The sequence below is a fragment of the Lynx canadensis genome, chromosome B4, assembly GCF_007474595.2.
Source record: "Lynx canadensis isolate LIC74 chromosome B4, mLynCan4.pri.v2, whole genome shotgun sequence".
Taxonomy (NCBI): domain Eukaryota; kingdom Metazoa; phylum Chordata; class Mammalia; order Carnivora; family Felidae; genus Lynx; species Lynx canadensis.
Window position 1 is genome coordinate 135,280,760 of NC_044309.1, and position 20,543 is coordinate 135,301,302.

The window sequence follows — 20,543 nt, forward strand, 5'->3', positions numbered from 1 at the left end:
AATCTCAGACCTGCAAGACATGTTTCAGTCTGAAGTTATGACACCTCTCTGTTACTTTCCATAAACACAGCATTTAAAGTTCATCTAGAATTCAGTAAGATATCTTAGTGTGAAGAAGGAAAAGAGTTTGAGGAGCTACCCAGAATTACAACAGCAAGGGCAAAACCTGTGGACCTCATTAAGGTCTGAGGGAAATAGTATATATTTGGGAGATTTCTAAAAACAGGAAAGCACATTGGGGCACCTGGGTGGCTCAGTCGGTTAAGCGTCCGACTTCAGCTCAGGTCATGATCTTGCAATTTGTGGGTTCGAGCCCCACATCGGGTTCTGTGCTGACAGCTCGGAGCCTGGAGCCTGCTTCTGACTCTGTGCCTCCCTCTCTTTCTGCTCCTCCCCCGCTCATGCTCTGTCCCTCTCTCTGTCTCAAAAATAAATAAAAATATTGAAAAAAAAAAAACAAAAAACAGGAAAGCATAACCCGAAAGTGTCTGAAATACGCAAATCGTACAAGGTGACAGCCTAACAAGAAAATATGCTTCTCTGTGTGGCACAGGCTGAGCCAGCAGGGCACTTTCTGGAGAACAGAAAGGACCCGGACGCTGCCTTTCTAATGTTCACGGCGACAGGTAATCCAAAAAGTATATTCACTTTGCGATCGATCACTCAAGTGCCAGGAGCTTAAAAGCCCTTCTAACCAGAAGCACTTTGAGTCCTGCATACACAATAAGGAGGAAGCCACAATTTTTTAATTCCAGAACACGACTTCCAAGATAGGAAACAACGCAATACGCACATGAGGCTGCTCGGTTATGGAAACAATGGAGCTTTTTGCCCTCCGCTATCCACTAAAAATAAAAACACAGGGGCTAGTGATAGCAGTCAGAAGGGGCCGAGCGCACAGGGTCCGGCTGCGGGGAGGAATAAGAAAGAGCTGACGGAGGAGGGCGGGGGGCCCTTGGAGCGAGCCACAGGCTAATTGTGGGAGTCTGGGGCAGGCGGCCGTGAAACAATCAGTGTCTACCGGAGAAGGGAATTTGGTCGCCTCTTCTCACGAGTCCCATTTTCATGTCTGCAGGTTAGATTTGGCTGTGAAGAAAAGAAACGGCAGCATGCAAAGACAGAATGTGCCCGACGGCAGGAGAAGGAACCAACCCCTGTCAGCAGTTAACTCAAGGAACTCATTTAGCTCCCCGGTAAGAAAAAAAATACAGCTGGGAGTGTGTAAGCTGGTCTACGCCAGGCCCAAGTTTCCCATTTATTCCATCTATTTGGGAATGAAGCACGCATGTGTGCTCTAAAACCAGAGTCAAGATGATAAAGCCCGACCTTTCATTTGTCTCGGCCAAAAATCTATTCACCAAGCAAGAAATCAAACATTTACTCCGACATTTTCGCAAAGCATCTTGGAGAGAACACTCCACACTAGTTCGGTTCCTATTGAACCGGGTGAACGTTTCCATCAAGAAGCTCTAAGATGAGGTGTGTTTAAAAGGTGAGATCTCTGTTAAACCCAAGCACCCAGGGGGCAAAAAAAAAAAATCAATGACAACTCTGCTCTTACAAAGGTCTCCCCTCAAGGAAATACACGCCTCAGATGGCACACTCACGTTTTTCTGTCAAACGCCAGCTTCGACTGCCTCCCTCTGCAGCTCAGCCTCCCTCCGTACCTGCCTCCTCCCGGCCCTGCTGGTGTGTCTGACCTCCAGCTCCCCGCCGAATTCTCCCAGCGCATTTCATCATTTCCTGTTGGCTGCTGACTCCTGGCAGCGAGATAAGGTCGGGCCTCCACGCTGCAGACACCCTCCAGGCACCAGGTCCGCAGACCTCCGCTCCGGGCCCGCTGGGACCCTCACGGAAGCGCTTTCTTTTCAGAAAGCGGCCCAACAGAAATCTCAGTACTCGAGAGAAAGTCAGACAGAGGAGATCTGAGGACAAAAGGCATAGGACCCTCCCCAAATCAACCTGTCCATCGACTGGCTGACGCTGCACACGACAGCCTTAGAATCTGTTGCAGTTGGGATCCTTCCAGGTAGGAACAGAGACCTGCTCTGGAGCTAAGGGGCCAGGAGTCACGGGAGATCATGGGACAGGGACTTACTTGCAGGGGATAATCTTACATGGTCCCTACACGTAAAACTCAACTTCTCTTTGGGACTCCATACAACGAGGCGAAAGCGGCTCAACAGCTGGAGACCCCGGCCTCTCAGCAGCACAGGCGGCCTCCGGAGGCCCTCAAATGCGCGAGTGGGAGTCACCAGAATAAAAACTAAACGCAGAGAACACCATTCCTCCTGGAGCGTTACAAAGAATTAAAAGTGAAGGAAAAAGAATAACGTAACTTTAGGGGAAGGGGCAGGGGTCCTGACTCATTTTTAAATATACGTGCCGATGAGAATACATACTGCATAGTTCCCCTGAGTTAAAGTAAAGAGCCAACACAAACACTCTACGCTGCTTGAAGCCAGGGCAGAACGGGAAGGGACTAAGCAGGAAAGGGTTGCCACGAGCACTTCTGAGCAGGGCTCTGTTTCCTGAGCTGTTTGTGTGCTCCGTTTGTGAAAACTCACTGGTATGCAAACGTGTAATATGTGCACTTGTATGTATATATTGTGTCTCAAAGAAAAGTGTTTTTAAAATGTATGCAACGATACTAAAAAATACAAACACTACAAAAAAGAACAGATGTTGAAACTAATGTGTAAAAACACAAGAAACAAATGTTTTAAGATCTCAGTTTCCCCAAAGTACCCTCCCAGAAGATACAATGTGCACCCCTCCCCCAACCCCTATGGCAAGCTAGATGCTACCTTTAAGTGGCGGTGGCCAGAACTGGATCCTTCCCTCCTTGCAACATGGGCCTCTAGTCTGACCTTACAACACGAAAGAGAATAGGTTAAGAATATCTTTCCAGAATCTTGTGTTTAGAAATGCCTTAGTGGAGGGGCGCCTGGGTGGCTCAGTCGGTTAAGCGTCCGACTTCAGCTCAGGTCGTGATCTCTCGGTTTGTGAGTTCTGCCCCACATAGGGCTCTGTGCTGACAGCTCGGAGCCTGGAGCCTGTTTCAGATTCTGTGTCTCCCTCTCTCTGACCCTCCCCTGTTCATGCTCTGTCTCTCCCTGTCTCAAAAATAGATAAAACGTTAAAAAAAAGAGTTTTTATAGAAATGCCTTAGTGGAAAAACACCAATAAAGCAATGACCATGCCGACACAAGGCTCAATTACTTGACATGTGATAATAATTCACACTACTTGGAAAATTATCATGTCACCCTCTGGCCCCCAAAAGAAAATCCCCACAGAAGTCAGCCCAACGCAGACTTCGCTGTACCCCACAGTCCGCTCGGTTCCCCCGCACCCTTACAGAGGGACACACGCTGGAGCTCTAGGCCAGCCGCACCGGGCCTCCGGCGTCCTCTGGCCTGCAGGGAGGTGCCTATTTCATCCCGGGGACTGCTGGGGGGGGGGGGGTTAATGGCCCTCAAGGTCATTTTGTCCAGTGATGGACACTAAGGCTGGAGAAGGCTAAATAATGTTTCTAGAGACTACTTCGGTGTACCTGACCACGACACACAGACAGGCTTTCTACAACTAACGGCCTGGCATTTACCTTCCAAAGCGTTTTAACTAAATTTAAGCAGCACAAAGTATGGTCACAAAAGTCCTTTTCTGGGGGTATTTTCTTCCACTAAGAAAGAATAAACACCTGAGTTCTGGTAGAGCCAGCTGATCATCTACCTTTCCTCTTCATCGGTTGGCATGACAGAAAACCCCACCCCAGAGGCCCACTTAGGGCTCTTGGTTATGGGAGAGGACAATTGTGGCGAGATAGATTTATTCATTTTGTTTTTCTAAGACCCTCATTCTCTTTACTTTTTTTGTAATCCAACAAACACAAGCTGCTAGGTGAACATTTATACAATGCTTACTTTATGGTTAATCATGAAAATAATCCCATCAGGGCACTGTTGCCTCTCCCATTTCCCAGATGAGATAACTGAGGTCCAGAAATATTCTATTACCTGCCCTGTGTCCCAAAGCTGGCACGTGGGGGTAGCTAAGATCTGAATCAGCTTCCTGAATCCAGCTGTTAACCACTCCCCCCACCCCGCTGCCTCGCCACTGTGGCCTCCCTCGATAAACCAGAACTGAATCTTAGATACAGCTGCTGTGTAATAAAAATCTGATCTGAAGTGAATTAAGAATGCAGAGAGCAGGGGTGCCTGGGTGGCTCAGTCGGCTAAGCCTCCGACTCTTCATTTCGGCTCAGGTCACGGTCTCAGGGTTTGTAGGTTTGAGCCCCACGTCAGGCTCTGGGCCGACGACGCAGAGCCTGCTTGGGATCCTCTCTCTCCCTCTCTCTCTGCCCCTCCCCCGCTTGTGCTTTTTCTCTTTCTCTCTCTCTCTCTCAAAATAAATAAACTTAAAAGAAAAATGCAGATGGCAGTGGGACTATGAAGTAACGAGCCCAGCTTTCCTTCCAGCGTGGCTGGGGCATTCTTCCCCGCTCCCCACAACCTCAGCCACACCTCACCAATGCGTTCCCAGTTCCCAGCGAGAGACAAGCTGTCCTGCCCCTCTGGCAGAGGACAAGACTGTCTCAGGCACTCTCCCACCCTAAGGCAGTCCCGGGACAGAAACACTGCTCCAGGGAAACCCACCTGCTAACCTCTGGCACCTGGTGCCTAAACTGGTATTTCCAGTTCCAGTCTGGTTTCTGTCACCGGACTTGAAACCATTGGGCATTCATTCAACAAACATTAGTGGCAGGCACAGCGCTTAAGGCCTCGGGGGCCCCATGGTTGTGAAAGTCAAGGTCCCTGCCCGGGACTGCTCAGTGTCGGGGCAGGACACACGTGTAAATAAATCAACACGGCACGGGCTGATGACTGCGAGAACCAACATGCACCAGGGGCGGAGGGAACACTGCGAGGGCGGCAGCGACCCAGGGTGGGAAGCGGGGTCGCGGAGGGCTCCACGAAGAAAGGGACAGGAAAGGGTTCTCCAAGAGCTTGTCATCAGCCTACTCAAACCACGCAGATAAGGCAGGAAAAGAAATTCAGGGACCCAGGCCAGCAAGTCAGCTAAACGCTACCAGAGCCTCCATGACCTCCGTCCTCAGCCAATGGCTGAGTCCTGGCCCTGCAGTTCACCAGCCCAGCGTAAGCCCCAGACGTCAGGACGACACCAGGCAGGCTGCCTCCTCTGACACCTTTGTTATATGATCGGCGCGGGGCGGAAACGGCTGCCTTTACCGAGCTCTTCTAAAAGACTCCGTAAGATAGGTACCGCTAGCCCCTTTTTACAGAAGGGAAACCACCAGAGAAGTTAGGCAACCTGCCCAGCACCACCCAGCAAATAATGGCAGAGTAGGATTCAGAGTCAGGTCTACCGGATACTTTCAAAGCCCACGGTCTCTCCACCGGGCTCAGGCCTCCCACGGAGCCAGCCTCGTGAGGGACAGGAGGATATGTGTCAACAGGTCATGTCACATGGGGGCGAGAACGGGACTTCCACTATGTGATTTTTTCCCCCATTTTTCTACCAGTCTGCCCTTGCTCTAATGCCACACTTTTTCCAAAACAGCTTTACTGAGATGTAATTCACATACCATATAATTCAGCCATTCACAATTTACAGTATATCTAATTCAATGGTTTTCAGTGAATGTAGAGAGTTGGGCAACCAACGTCCCAATTTCAGGACATTGTTACCACCTCAAAAAGCAACCCCGTGCACTTTAGCTGCCACCTCCTTCTCCCTCCCGTCTTCCCCGCCCCTTCCCCAGCCCTAAGCAACTACTGCCTCTTTGCAAGGTGACCCTTAAAGAGGTTATGGACACACAGTAATCAGGATGTTAACAAAACAGTGCAGACTGCAGTTCTGTGCTTCAGTCTTCCCTCCTGGGCTAAACAGAGCTCCCAGACGAGCCAGGACAGGGCCAGGGAAACGCCGGACAGCTCAGAGGCAGGTGCTGGGGGGAGGGGTGGAGGTACCTGGCGGCCCCATGCTAGCTGGGCTCCGCGGTTCTCGTTCTCGTGTCCGTGAACTTAGCGAGCGCTCAACGCAGAGCCTGGTGGTTTGGCACCTGCTGGGACGGCGGAAGTCATGCAGAAGCTCTAGAAGACCCCTCTGGTCACAAGGCCCCACACCGGCAGCAATGCCCATCTCCCCATCTCTGGAAAGGCAAACCAGGATCGTATCCACTACCACAGGCTGGCGCCAACCAGATCGGAGTCATATTGAGAAGCCAACTCTTCAAGATTCTCAACTGGTGACGGCCGGGGTGAGAAGGTGTCTCCTGTGCTCTTCCTCAGGAAGAGCCTTCCTCAGTGTGAGGGGAGCTGGGACAAGGGGATCCACAGACCAACCAGGCACGCACTTCCGCGGGGCCCTGATTTCTTTCTCTATCACACTTCTCCATACGGGACGCGGAAACTCGGCTGCGTGAGGGGCAGGAAACTCCTCCTCGACACTTAAAAGGAATGAGCTTCCGACAGATGCAAACGGGTGAATCACAGAAACTTGGTGGTGAGCAAAAGAGGGCGGGCGCGAAAGGGTGCCTGCTGTGTGTCTCCACTGACACGAAGCTCTAAACCAGGCCAAACAAACCCACCGGGACGGGATCAGTGTGTGCCTGGGGCTGGGGCTGGGGCCGGGCCGGGCCAGGCCGGGTGGGGGCAGGGCACAAGGGAAGTTCTGAAGCGATGGAAATGTTCTCTGTCTTGCTTGGGGCTGTGGCTACACAGGCGTATCCATTAGTCAAAGCCCTTAAATGGGTCCATTCGGTTGTATGGACATTAATATCTCAATGAGGAGAAAAGGGGAGGGGAGCAGGCAGGGAGGAGGGACTGTGGGGGAGAAGGCAAGAGAGACAGGAAAAGAAGAAAAGCCCTGTGCGGAACCTGAACATCGGAACTGTCCCCACTCTGCAGGGCCAGTGCAGCAAAGCTGCTTTCACCAAGGACCACACGGCAAGGGGCCTCTGAGCTCCAGGCGGTGTCAGCGTGCGTGTATTGCACTGGGTCTCAGTTCTTAGAACAGCTGGTCCCCTAACAGGCACAAACGATCCCGATGAACCCGAGTGCCCTACCCCCTCACCAGGTGAACTCGGCTCTCCCTTAGCACTGCAGTAAAGAGCGCGAGAACGTCTAGTCAGCGGATTAGAAAGGGCAGCTCTCGGTGACAGGTTTCGATGGCCGTTTGACAGTCGGTAAGCAAGTAAAATCTAATGCGATAATTACAATTATTAGCTTTTCTTTCTCCTCAGATGATAAGTAAATCTGAAATTCTAGAATTTAAATGGGTTCTAGAAAGCAGTCCGATGGGTTATTTGGTGTTGGTTGGCGGAGAGAGTAGTGGCCGTGTTCAAATCTTACTTGTTAGCCTTTCATATTTCTATGGAATAAGACATAAATAGAGCCGTCTTTGCCTTTGCTTCTCCCACATATGTATATAAAAAGGAACAATCCAAGCCAAATTTCTAACATTCTCGATCAAAGAAGAAGGTGCCAGAACAAGCTGAACTAAGTACCAGTTCTATCTTTGGGAAAAAAAAAAAAAAAAAAAACCCTTTAAAACCCTTTATATAAGCTTCTTTGCTTCCCTGGCACTTGCCCAAAGCTAAAGAAAAAAATGAGCCAGACTAATTAAAGCAGAAAGCCCAACTGAGAAAAACTTCAAAGCACCAATGTGATCTGAAAAATGTTAATTTCTTTTCTTACACATTTGATAACGTGCCATCGCGAGAAGAAACCCCTGGGCTTCTAACACAACATGTGCGTGGTTAAGATGTCACTCTCGGTTCTGGGGCCCCCTCAGGCCCTCCTGGGTCAACACGCTGAAGATGGAAACTGATCCCTGAAGGAAGGTCTGAACTCAAAAAGGAGTGGTGAGCAAGATTTGTGGTGAGTTTTGGGTATCTGCAGGAATAAAGTCAGAGACAGGCTGTGTTCGAGTGTTACTGGCGGTTTTCCCCCTCTTGTATGTGTGTGCACCCTCTCTGTGCTAGGCTCCAGGAATTACAAGCTAAATCGCTCCCCACACTTGTCCTTACGCAGCTTAGAGTTTAGGAGGGTAGGGAGACAAGCACGCAGGGGACCACCCAGTGTGACGGGTGCTACCTAACAGATGGGAAGCAGGGAGCCCCACCTAGGAGGGTGGGGGAGGTGGGAAAACTCTCCGGAAGCTGGGCCATGGGTGGAGTCAGGTAAGGAAGGGGCTGAGGCTCCCCCCTCCCCCAAGAGGGGAGAGGGCACCAGACGGAAGCTCCCAACTTTACCCACCAGGGTTATTTTGTTCACCAAGGGCACTAAAACAAGAAGAAAAACCAATCACCTCCCATTATTTCATTTCAAAGGCATTTTAATAATAAAAAAGGCATTTGACACTAAAAAGCAGGTCATACAACTTCAGAATAAATCAAGAGCCTCAAGCTAAATATCTCTAGCTTTGTAAAGAATAATTACAATGTTGATACTTTGGCCCCATGGCAGTAAAAATACCATCATGACCTGGTGTTTAGAAATTCTACAAATATTAGGTAAAATTAGGGACTATTTATGACATTTTATACACATTTGCCATGATGTTTACATACAATGACTATACTTCCTGATAACCCTGCAAGGTGGGAGGCCCGACCCCATCTTTTGGAAGAGAAAACTAGAGCTCTAGGGAGGTGGCTTGCCGATGGTCACACAGTGGTGACAGTGCACAGAGCTCTACACTTGGTTCCCTCTGCCAGCGGAGTCCTGGGTCCCACAAGCATGCCGTGACGGTGTGGGAGAGCTCTGGGAGACCTCTGAGGGCCTTATCAGAACTCAACCTGTTCTGGGACACCTGGGTGGCTCAGTCGGTTGAGCGTCCAACTTTGGACACTGAGCCTGCTTGGGTTTCTCTTTCTTTCTCTCTCTCTCTCTGCCCCTCCCCTACCCATTCATTTCCTCAATCTCTCTCTCTGAAAATAAATAAACTTTGAAAAAAGTTAAAGAACTAAACATGTTTTATTGTTGCTTTGGAGATGGCAAAGGAAGAATTCAGTTCTTGCCTTTTCTTTTTTTGATAATCCCAAACAACCAACTCAAACCCTTCATGAAACCGGGAGAGGTATAAATATGTAAATAAGTGAAATCACGATCCCAAGCATCCCAGAATGTTCTCATTACCTTCTCCTGCAATTAGACCAGTGCCAGCGATAAAGAAGATGGGAAAGATGGGAGAAGATCGAGAATCCCAATATGCCAAGAAATAGGGGGCATCCAAACCCTTATTCAAGAATACTGTGCTTCAGCCTGGCCTGTAAATATACATTTAGAGTTTAATGAATGAATCTAAAGTCTGCAGGCACTGTTGAGTGTTGTAGAAATTCAATTTATTTATTTATTTTTTTAGTTTATTTTTATTTATTTTGAAAGAGAGAAAGAGCAAGCAGGGGAGGGACGGGGGGGGGGGGGGAGAATCCCAAGTAGGCTCCTCACTGTCAGCACAGAGCCCAATGTGGGGCTTGAACTCACAGACAGTGAGATCATGACGCAAGCTGGTCAAGAGTTGGTCACTCAACCAACGGAGCCCCCCAGGTGCCCCTAAAAATTCAATTTAAAAGACATGCTCTCTAACCCTAAAAGCTCCCATTCTCAGGTCTGAAATGGGATTATAAATAGAATACCAACGACAAACTTAAAAGTGTGTCTTGTTTTACAAATTTCATGTTTTCCTTCTACTTTTACCACTTAAAATTGAAGCCTACTCTAAACAATCTTAAACACAACATTCCCAGTTGTACTTCGACAAGGCATGAGACCCTGCCAAGTGAGGACATTACAGGCTGGCCTCCGTGGGCAAGGTGGAGCTGAGTGGGGCCAAGCAACAGAGAGGGGCAGTGGTGAGCAGGTGCGGGACCCTGGCAGGCTTCTAAGCTCCTCCACCTGTGACACAAAGACAGCCTCAGTTGCCACACCGGGGCTCGGGAAGATGAAGGGAGGTAATGTACACACAGGGCATTTTTACATGGTGGCCACTGAGGTCAGCCCCATGATGCTGACCACAGCCAAAGTCGCGGAAGGATCAAAGGGGACTCTCCTAGGATAGGGTGGAAACATAGTAGGCAAAGACGCAGGGACTCGGGTGGCGGCAGCACCCCAGGAAATTCAGAGGGCAGGCGACCAATACAGGTCAGAAAATCAACGATGCAATCCGAATGGAGGCAAACCCACGGTGACCACGAGGAACCACGTATGGATATGGACGGGGCTGCTTCAGATAGTCTTGCGAAGGAAAATAAAGTGTGGGGGCTCTGCCCAGAAGCCAACCGGGCTGAGCAGCAGATAGGGCTGAGTCCGGGACAGGTCTCAGGGGCACACGGCGAGCACCCTGGCAGGGGTCGCAGGAGAGAGCAAGCTGTTCAGCCTGGCAGTGGTTGCCCCACATCCGTGCCCGGTGACCCGGCTCAAGACAGAGTATAGACGAGGAGCCCATTTCTCCCGTGAGTGAGACTGAAGTAAAGGACAGGTTACAAGGGCTCAGTTGGTTAAGCGTCCAACTCTTGATCTCAGCCCAGGTCATGATCTCATGGTTCATGAGATCGAGCCCTACATGGGGCTCCGTGCTGACAGTGAGGAACCTGCTTGGGATTCTCTCTCTCCTTCTCTCTCTGCCCCTCCCTCACTTGTCCTCTCTCTCACTCTCGCGCTCTTAAAATAAATAAGTAAACATTAAAAAAAAAAGAGAAAAAAAGGTTACAAACGGCTTAAATCATATGATCCCATTTGTTTCTAAAAATCACATTTGTGTGTGGTAAATGTAATGCTCTGGAGAACTGAACATCAAGGTACCGACAGTGATTTTCTTCTTTTGAATAATTTGTACTTGTATTTTACGAAGTACGTGCATTGATTTTACAATGAAGGAATAAACGGAGTTCCTTACAAGAGTTTAAACCCAAACGGGTGACTCCAAGGCAATGCGAGGCAGGCCTGTGGAGGGCCCACGGCTGCACAGAGGGCACTCGGGACCGCGACGCTCGGAAGCCTCTGGGCACGGCACACCCAGGGGGCGAACCCCTGCCTGCAAGGCTTCCATAAAACCCCCGTTCTGGACAAACCCTGGAGCAAAGATGCCATCAACCAAAGCCTGACAGAACCTCCAGAGGGAGGCACGTCACCCTTGCAGTTGGTCTCACTGGTTGTGCAGTATTTCACGTGGGAAAGCCAAGGGATGGGGTTCCTGGGCATACCCCACAATTCACTCCGTAACTCCGTCTGAGATCTTATGAACCATTTCCGTACACATACTTAAGTCCTAGGAAGGGTCGAGGCTCTCCAGCCGCATCCAAAAGCAGAAGACGCTGGCCCCGGCCTCAGACCAACGATCTCATCCACAGCAGAGCGCTTCTTTAAGACCTCGGCATCACCCAAATTAACTCCACGCAGAGGCGGGTCTGAGGGAGCCATTGTGGAGGGTAAGCACATCTGAGGTCACCAGAAGAACAGAACCAAATGAAGGCCCCGTCCCCAGGGCCATCCACACACAGGCAGGGGAGACTTCTCAGGCTCTCACAGTTTGACGCCTCCCAGTGAGAACCCTGAGAAAGGGGAGTCAGCTGCCAGACAGCCCCTTCCCTAAGAGGGGACAAAGATCCCAGTGCTTCTGGCAACACACATGACCCACGGAGTTGGGTGACCACCGAACCCATACAACGAACATATGCACGCAAAGCTGTATAAAGGTCGTGACAGGGAAGATGGTCCTGTGACAGTACCTACGTACCTGGATTAGGGCTGGGGCAAATTTAATTTTTTTTAATTTTTAATGTTTATTTATCTTTGCGAGAGAGAGAGAGAGAGAGAGAGAGAGAGAGAGCGAGCGAGCAGGGGAGGGGCAGAGAGAGAGGGAGAAACAGAATCTGAAACAGGCTCCAGGCTCCGAGCCGTCAGCACAGAGCCCGACGTGGGGCTCGAACTCATGAGCTGTGAGATCGTGACCTGAACCGAAGTCGGATGCTCAACCGACTGAGCCACCCAGGTGCCCCAGGGCTGGGGGAAATTTTATAAACAGTCCAGAGCATTGACTTCCAAGGCCAAGATCTTCTTAAAATGTGGCACCAAGCATGCTTATGATGCTTCATGACAGTGTTCACTTTTACGACTCCTCACTCTGTAACTGTGTTGGCGGGTGAATGGGGGGGGGTGGGGGGGAGGAGTTGGACACGAAGAGCAAGCTGACCCAGACCCTGGGGCCCTTTGTGCTTATTCCCCCAGTGTGCCCCTTCCAAATCCACTTCCAGTTCCCTACCTGTTAGAAAGTGTCTTGAGGCTCGGCGGCGGGGGCAGGGGGGGGACTGGGACCTTTAACTGGTACCAGTATTTCTCTGCTTCACTTATCGAAACGCCAGATTCACAATGTGTAATGTTCAAAACAGTGCATATATAAGAAATAGGCCACGTCCAAATTCATTAGATTCAGATGCTCTTTCCAACAAATTAATGTGACAATAGTGAAGATTTTCTGTCTGTTCCACAAACGTATTCCAACTCATCTATGACCTCATTTTCTGCAGGATTCATTTCTGACAGTACACCGATTATTGTGCTATGTCTATGACGTTAAGAAATACTTTCATTACATAATTATTAGCAGTACCACTTAACACTGCTTTATACACAAGCTTGTCTTCCCACGGAGGCCTTGGGGAAGAACCAAATACCTTCAAGATGAGTCCTACCAGCCCAAACGACTCTGGCAACAACCAACATCATAACACCTACACCCTCAAAACCATGTGGGATTCATTGTATCTGTAGACCGGAAATGTTTTCCTCTTCATCTTTTATAGAAAACGTCAACCGTAGGGGAGCCTGGGTGGCTCGGTCGGTTAAGTGTCCGACTTCGGCTCAGGTCATGATCTCACGGTTCATGAGTTCGAGCCCCGTGTCAGGCTCTGTGCTGACAGCTCGGAGCCTGGAGCCTGCTTCAGATCTGTGTCTCCCTCTCTCTCTGCCCCTCCTCTACTCACACTCTGTCTCTCAAAAATGAATAAATGTTTAAAAAAAAAAAAATTAAAAAAAAAAAAAAGAAAACGTCAACCATATAAAAAGTAAAAAGACTAGAATCATGACCCCTAGTTTCAACAATTACCAATGGAGGGCTGGCCTCGTTTCACTTGTGATTGAGAAAATTGTTCAATGCTCCCAGAATCGTGGGCCCCAGATGTGTTTTCACAGGACCCGGCAGGCCCACAGCACGGGTGCTTACTCTGGGAAGAGACACACGGCAGAGGAGAGGCCCTCACCTGAAGGGAATGGCAACTTTTTGGGGAGCCAGAGCCGCTCAAGCCATGTGTCACACTGAGGAGTAAAAATACCATCCTACAAGGTGACCCTCACCAGGGATCAATCATGCTGACGTCACTGCGCTCCCTGAAACGGTTTCAGGCAGGCGCTTCACCTCTGCCGTATTCTTCCCCACAACTCATAAGTCCCATCCAATAATGTGAAAGAAAAACATGAGGCAAACCCAAAGTGAGGGACATCCCCCCAAACATCCGACCAGCACTCTTCAAAACTGTCAAGGTCGTGAAAAACAGGGAAAGGCAGAAACCGTCACAGATGAAGGAGACCAGGATAAACGCGATGTGATGTCCTGGACTGGATGCTGGAACAGACAGAATCTCAGTGGAAAAAGCAGTGAAATCCAAGCACAGTCTGTAGTTTAGCTAATAACTCTGCACCAACGTGAAATTCTTGGTTTTGCCAAGTGTGCTGCGGTTACATAAGATGTTAACATTCGGGGAAACTGGGCGAAAAGCCTGTGGGAACTCTCTGTATTGTCTTTGCAAGTTTTCTGCATACCTCAATTTTTTCCAAAATAAAAAGCTTATCGCAGAAAAAGTAATATAAAAAACTCAACTGGCTAATAAGTGCTCATTATACCCTTTATGAGGAATCGGTGGCAATGTGGCCTTCCTTCTAAAATTCATCCAGGGAAGACGAAGCGTGAAGAAATAAAACAGTTTGCTAAAGAGTCTCAAAGAAAGGGAGCCTGCTGACCTGAAGGGAGCTGAAGGCCGTTCAAGGTCGCTGACGCTGTGCACCACTGGACGCGGGAGCATCTGACTGTAGCAATGAACTGGGTTGACAGAGGTGACCACCAAACCACGAGACTGCACTGCCTGGTCTCCCCACTCCAGCCTCAGCAGAGCCCACGAGGAGCAGGCCCGGGCTCCCGCCCTCCCTTCCCGCCCAGCCTCTCCCCTCCAGAGCCTCTCTTGGTTCACTCAGCAAGCTCTGAGGGTCTGCCGGCTCGCAGACTGCAAACAATAAAAGGAGGAGGGATTACATACCACTGTATGAGAATTCATTTTTTTAAAAAGTTTTTGGGGGGCGCCTGGGTGGCTCAGTCGGTTGAGCGCCTGACTCTTGATTTCAGCTCAGGTCATGATCCCAGGGTTGTGAGATCAAGCCCTGAGTCGGGCTCTGCGCTGACGGCACAAAGCTTGCTTGGGATTCTCTCTCCCTCTCTCTCTGTCCCTCCCCAGCTCACTCGTGCACTCTCTCAAAATAAACATTAAAAAAAAAATTTTTTTTTAATGTTTATTTTTGAGATTGAGAGCAACAGAGTACGAGGGAGGGGGCAGAGAGAGAGAGAGAGAGAGAGAGAGAGAGAGAGAGAATCCTTAGCAGGCTCCAGGCTCTGAGCTATCAGCAAAGGGCCCGACACGGGGCTCGAACTTGTGAACTGTGAAATCATGACCTGAGCCAAAGTCAGACGCTCAACCGACTGAACCACCCAGGCACCTCAAAATAAATAAACATGTAAAAAATAAAAACAAAAAATAGTTTTTTATAAATCTCGAGAAAAGATGAGCTGTTATCAGAAATGCACTGGGTGGTGGGGGGGTTACCTGGCTTGCTCAGTTAGTAGAGCATATGACTCATAATCCCAGGGTCATGAGTTCAAAGACCCACATTGGGTGTGGAGCCTACTTAAAAATTTTTTTTTAATTTTTGTTTTTTAACGGGGGCACCTGGGTGACTCAGTCGGTTAAAGACCAGACTTCAGCTCAGGTCATGATCTCATGGCTTGTGAGTTCGAGCACCGTATTGGGCTCGGCGCTGAGAGCTCAGAGCCTAGAGCCTGCTTCAGATTCTGTCTCCTACCGTCTCTGCCCCTTCCTCATGCGCGCGTGAGCTCGCTCTCTCTCTTTCTCTCTCTCAAATGAATATTTTAAAACATTGTTTTTAATTTTTAAGAAAAGAACTGTGCACTAGCAAGTATGAGGCTGAGCTCTGCACAGGGAAAGGGCTGGAAGCAGCAGAAGCAGGATTCTGCCCTTGGTCTTTGTGACCCGGAGACCATGCTTGGAAGGGCTGAGCCTATCGCCTCACAAAGACTGAAAATTCACTGGTGCTTTTCAATAGCTTTGCATGTGCTTCTTCGTAACAGTGCCTTCCCGTATTTGAAACAGGACACAGTTCTAGAAATCAAAGCACACACCTGGGTTTTCAAATTATAAACAGCATATGGGGATTTAATTCATTCAGAACTGGATTTAAGAAGACTTTTGTGGCCGGAGTCAACACAAAGTAAGCACGTTAGCACAGCCAATGTCCTCCTGGGCACTAGAGCAAACGTCCTGCGCTTGAAGGTCAGCCCACGGAAGAATTTATGTGAAATACTCCTGCCCAAGCACTCTGCAGCAAAATTACTGAGAGACAAAGAGAGAGAACCAGTAGCGATTTTTTTTTAAACAATCTTAAAAAAAAAAAAAAAGACAGCTAAAAAAAGGTTGTACTTGTTCTCCAGAACAACAGTTTGAAAACGACAGAGTCTGCCATGTTTCTCATCAATGAGCAACTTCATTATTTCTGCTTATCCAGTAATTGGAGAGTAACTGAAGACTGTCTTGCAAAATTCAGGTCAAAACTCCCCCAGCGCCCTGAGTGATGCAACCAGGAGTCTGTACAATAGGGTCACTGCCCGACGGCCCTCCACTGAGCCTTCGCTTTCCAGCTTCACACTGAGAAAAAGGCCACATAGGCTTTTTTCCATTCATTTTTTAAATGCTGTATTGAGTTAGAAACTGTCCAAACACACCCTGGACTTTACACATTTGACAGACTCTAGAGGACAAGCTCTCGGGCCCCATACCCAGGCTCGCCAGGCCTGGCAAGCCCCACACCGGCACCAGGCACAGCAGCCTTCCCCGGACGCCCAACGGGGCCGGGGTGCTCGGCTGTAAGAAGACCGGCAGGTCTTGTCTCAGCTTGCGGAGGGGATTAGGTGAGATAAAACACCTGGTCTGGCACCTGACAGCCTATCGTGTCCCAAAATCTCCATCTCCTTCCCTCCAAATCCCTCGATCCACTCTCCTTCTGGTTGCCCTCCAAGACCCAGGTACCACGGAACAACAAAAAGCCAATTCCACTGAGGAGCCAGCACAGCTGGCTTTATTGTCCCCGCACAGCTCTTTCCCGTGGGCACCAGATGACAGGTACCACGCCCACCACACTCATCTATCAATTGCCTATGAATTTCATTTGTATTCCGACGACCTCTACACTGATTTCCACGAAGGAGGATTTCCTCAGCGCTCCTGGTCTGTTACCCCATGTCTAACTCCTCCCCGGGGGAACAGCAGCACACTCTTCTTGGTGGGCAGGGGACAGCTACCAAACACAGGCTTCTTGTCTGGGTGGAGATTATCATTAAAAGATCATAAGCAAGAGGAACAAGGCCGGTGGCACCATAATCCCAGATTTCAAGATCTACCACACGAAGCTAAAGTACTCAAAACAATACGGAACTGGCACAAAGACAGATCAATGGCACGGAACAGAAAGGCCGGAAATAAACCCACACTTATATGGTCAATTAATCTTCGACAAAGGAGGCAAGAATATTCGATAGGCAAAAAACAGTCTCTTCACTAGGAAAGACTGTGCTGGGAAAACTGGATAGCCACATGGACCACTTTCTCACACCGTACACAAAAATAAACTCCAAGTGGACTAAAGATCTAAATGTGAGACCTGAAACCATAAAATTCCCAGAAGATACATAGGCAATAACCTCTTGGACAACAGCCTTAACAATGTATTTATGGGTAAGTCTCCTCAGGCAAGGAAAACAAAAGCAAAAATAAACTATTGGGACTATACCCAATAAAAATAAACAGCTTTTGCACGGCAAAAAGAACAAAAAACAAAAACGATCAAAAAAACAAAAAGGCAACGTACTGAATGGAAGAAGAGATTTGCTTGTGATATATCTGGAAAGGGGTTAATACCCAAAATAAAAACTTATACAACTCAACACACACACACACACGAATTGAAAAATGCGCAGAGGACTGAAATAGACATTTCTCCAAACAAGACACACAGATGGCCAACAGACATAGGAAAAGATGTTCAACATCACTGACCATCAGGGAATGCAAATCAAAACCACAATGAGATGTCACCTTACACCTGTCAGAATGGCTAGTCTGAAAAAGACGATTAACAGGTGTTGGTGAGGATGCAGGGAAAAGGGAACACTCGTGCACTGTTGGCAGGAATGTAAACTTGTGTGACTGCTGTGGAAATGGTATGAAGGTTCTTCAAAGCATTAGAAATAGACGTACCATATGATCCAGTAACTCCACTGCTGGGTATTTACCCCAGAAAACAAAAACACTAATCTGACAAGATACATGCACTGCTATGTTTATTGCGGCATTATTTACAATAGCCAGGATACGGAAGCAGTCCAAGTGTCCATGAACAGATAACAAAGATGTGGTACGTGTGTCACACACACTGGAGTATCGCTCAGCCATAAAAAAAGAATGAGCTTTTGCCCTTTGCAAGAATATGGATGTGGACCCAGAGAGTATTGTGCTAAGGGAAATGAGTCAAGGACAAATACCATTTGGTTTCACTTATATGTAAAATCTAAAAAACAAAACAAACAAAAAACAACAGAAACAGACTCATACACACGGAGAACTGGTGGGTGCCAGAAGGGAGGTGGGTGCAGGGATGGGCGAAATAGGTGAAGGAGACTAAGAGGTACAAACTTCCAGTTATAAAATAAGTAAGTCACAGATGAAAAGCACAGCACAGGGGATGCAGGCAATAATGCGGTAATAACGCCGCGTGGCGACAGACAGCAACGGCACTTACCATGGTGGGCACCGCGTAACATGCAAAATTGTCAAAACACCACGTTGTGCACCTGAAGCTAATATAACATTGTACGTCAACTACACTTCAAGAACAAAGCAAAAAAATAAAAATAAAAATAAAAATAAAGAAGAGGTCATCGGCACTGGACTCATTAAGGCCTCTTTTCCTTCCCTCTCCCCTGCAGACCAATGCAAGGCCGCCATCTGGAGCAAAGATATCTGCTCGGGAGACCCAGCGAACCTTCAAGGAGGCCATGCCCGAAGGCGGGTCAGGGAGAGCCAGCAAATCCACACGGCTAGTGCCACCATATCCTCCACGTCTGTTATGAAGGGGGTATCTGGTCACTTCTGACACTCGTGGCATCTCTCACGGGTCCCAACCTGAGTGAGTGTAACCTACTAACTCACTCAAACCCAATTCCAATCGGTACTCAATTATGAGCATTTATGAAACTCTCGTCGTATGCTCACTGTAAAGGTGCTAATTTTAAGGGAGACAGAGATCCACTTAGAGAGTCTCTGCCCTTGAGTTTCACTCATAAGGAAGATAAAACCAAACACTTTAATAAAAGGCAGAATGGAGGAAGGGAGGTTGTCTCTAGTGGTGGTAAGCTGATCAGGCACAGACCAGAAACAGACCCTCAGGGCCAGAGGTAGGGAGGAATGGGGAGCTGTCATTTCATGGGGACAGATTCAGTCTGGGAAGATGAAAAAGCTCTGGACACGGATGGTGGTGGTGGTTGCACAACAATGGGAATGTGCTTCATGCCACACAATCGCACAATTTAAATGTTTATTTATTTTGAGACAGCAAGAGTGAACAAGCAGGAGAGGAGCAGAGAGAGAGAGAGAGAGAGAGAGAGAGAGAGAGAGAGAGAGACTCCCAAGCAAGCTCTGCACTGTTAGAGCAGAGCCTGACGCGGGGCTCGAACTCACCAACTGTGAGATCATGACCTGAGCTGCAATCAAGAGTCAGACACTTAATCGACTGAGCCACCCAGGTGCCCCAGAAGTGAACAATTTCAATGGTTAAAATGGTTAAAATGGTAGGGGTGCCTGGCTTGATCACTCATCGGTGGAGTATGTGACTCTTGATCTCGGGGTTGTGAGTTCAAGCCCCATGTTCTGTGTAGAGATTACTTTAAAAAATAAAATCTATGAGGCGCCCGAGTGGCTCAGTCAGTTAAGCATCCGACTTCAGCTCAGGTCGCGATCTCGCAGTTAGTGGGTCCGGGCCCCACATGGGGCTCTGTGCTGACACCTCAGAGCCTGGAGCCCTCTTCAAATTCTGTGTCTCCCTCTCTCTCTCTGCCCCTCACCCTCATGCGCTCTCTCTCTCTCTCTCAAAAATAAACATTTTTTAAAAAGTTTTTTAATCAAAAGTAAACATTTAAAAATTTTTAATAAAATCTTTAATTAAAAAAATAGAATGGTTTAATTGGTAAATTTTATATTATGCATACTTTACTACAATAAAAAAAGTCAATTTTAATTTTAAAAAAAAAAGCAAAGAAAACAAACAGACCCACACATATTTCTAAACTCCTCTATGGCAGAGGTGGTGTCCCAAAGCACAGAGGAGTCTCTCAATAGTGATGTCACATCAACCAGTCATCCACATGGAAGAAAATAATACTGGATTCCTACTTCACACAAAAAAAAACAATTACAAAAATCAACTTCAGATAGACTAAGGCTTCATGTGGAAAGCAAAACTTTAAAATTCTTAGGAGAGGGGCGCATGGGTGGCTCAGTCGGTTAAGCGTCTGACTTTGGCTCAGGTCATGATCTCATGGCTCGTGAGTTCGAGCCCCATGTCGGGCTCTGTGCTGACAGCTCAGAGCCTGGAGCCTGCCTCAGGTTCTGTGTCTCCCTCTCTTTCTGCCCCACCCCCCACCTGCACTCTGTCTCTATCTCTCAGAAATAAATAAATGTTAAAAAAAAAACTTTTGTTAGAAGAAAATAAATATCTTTATAGACTCAAGGCTAGGAAGGATTTCCTTCAAAAAGTCATTAAAAGTACCAGATCATTAAAGAAAAGATTTAATCTGGTGAACTGCACTGAAATTAAAAATGTTTAACAAAAGATAGCATAATGACAATAAAAACACATGGACAAGGTAGGAGGCAACATCTGTATCTCATTGAACCAGCAAATCGGCTACTATGCAAATGAAGAACCAACACAAATCAGTAAGGAAAATACAGACAATCCAAGAGACGTACAGAAGACTCATCAGGCGTCACCAAAGAGGACCCATGGATTGCTAACACCCACATGAAAAGATGCTCATCTTCATCAGTAACCAGAGAGACGCAAATGAAGGCCAAAACGAGAAGAACACTGACAGCCATTAGATGGGCACAATTAAGGAGTGCG

At 48.1% G+C, this 20,543-nt stretch overlaps 1 protein-coding gene across 5 annotated transcripts in view; it reads right to left on the reverse strand.

Annotated features, from left to right (window-relative positions):
• PACSIN2 (protein kinase C and casein kinase substrate in neurons 2) overlaps positions 1-20,543 on the reverse strand; it is a 135,260-nt gene that overhangs the window by 83,463 nt on the left and 31,254 nt on the right. Inside the window, exon 1 of one of the 5 annotated variants that reach the window (XM_030320845.1) lies at positions 1,608-1,679. The exons of the other annotated variants lie outside the window; for them this stretch is intronic. The gene's annotated coding sequence lies outside the window, so the exon portion shown is untranslated. Of the gene's footprint in view, positions 1-1,607; positions 1,680-20,543 lie in introns of those variants that run through there. 5 annotated transcript variants of the gene reach the window in all.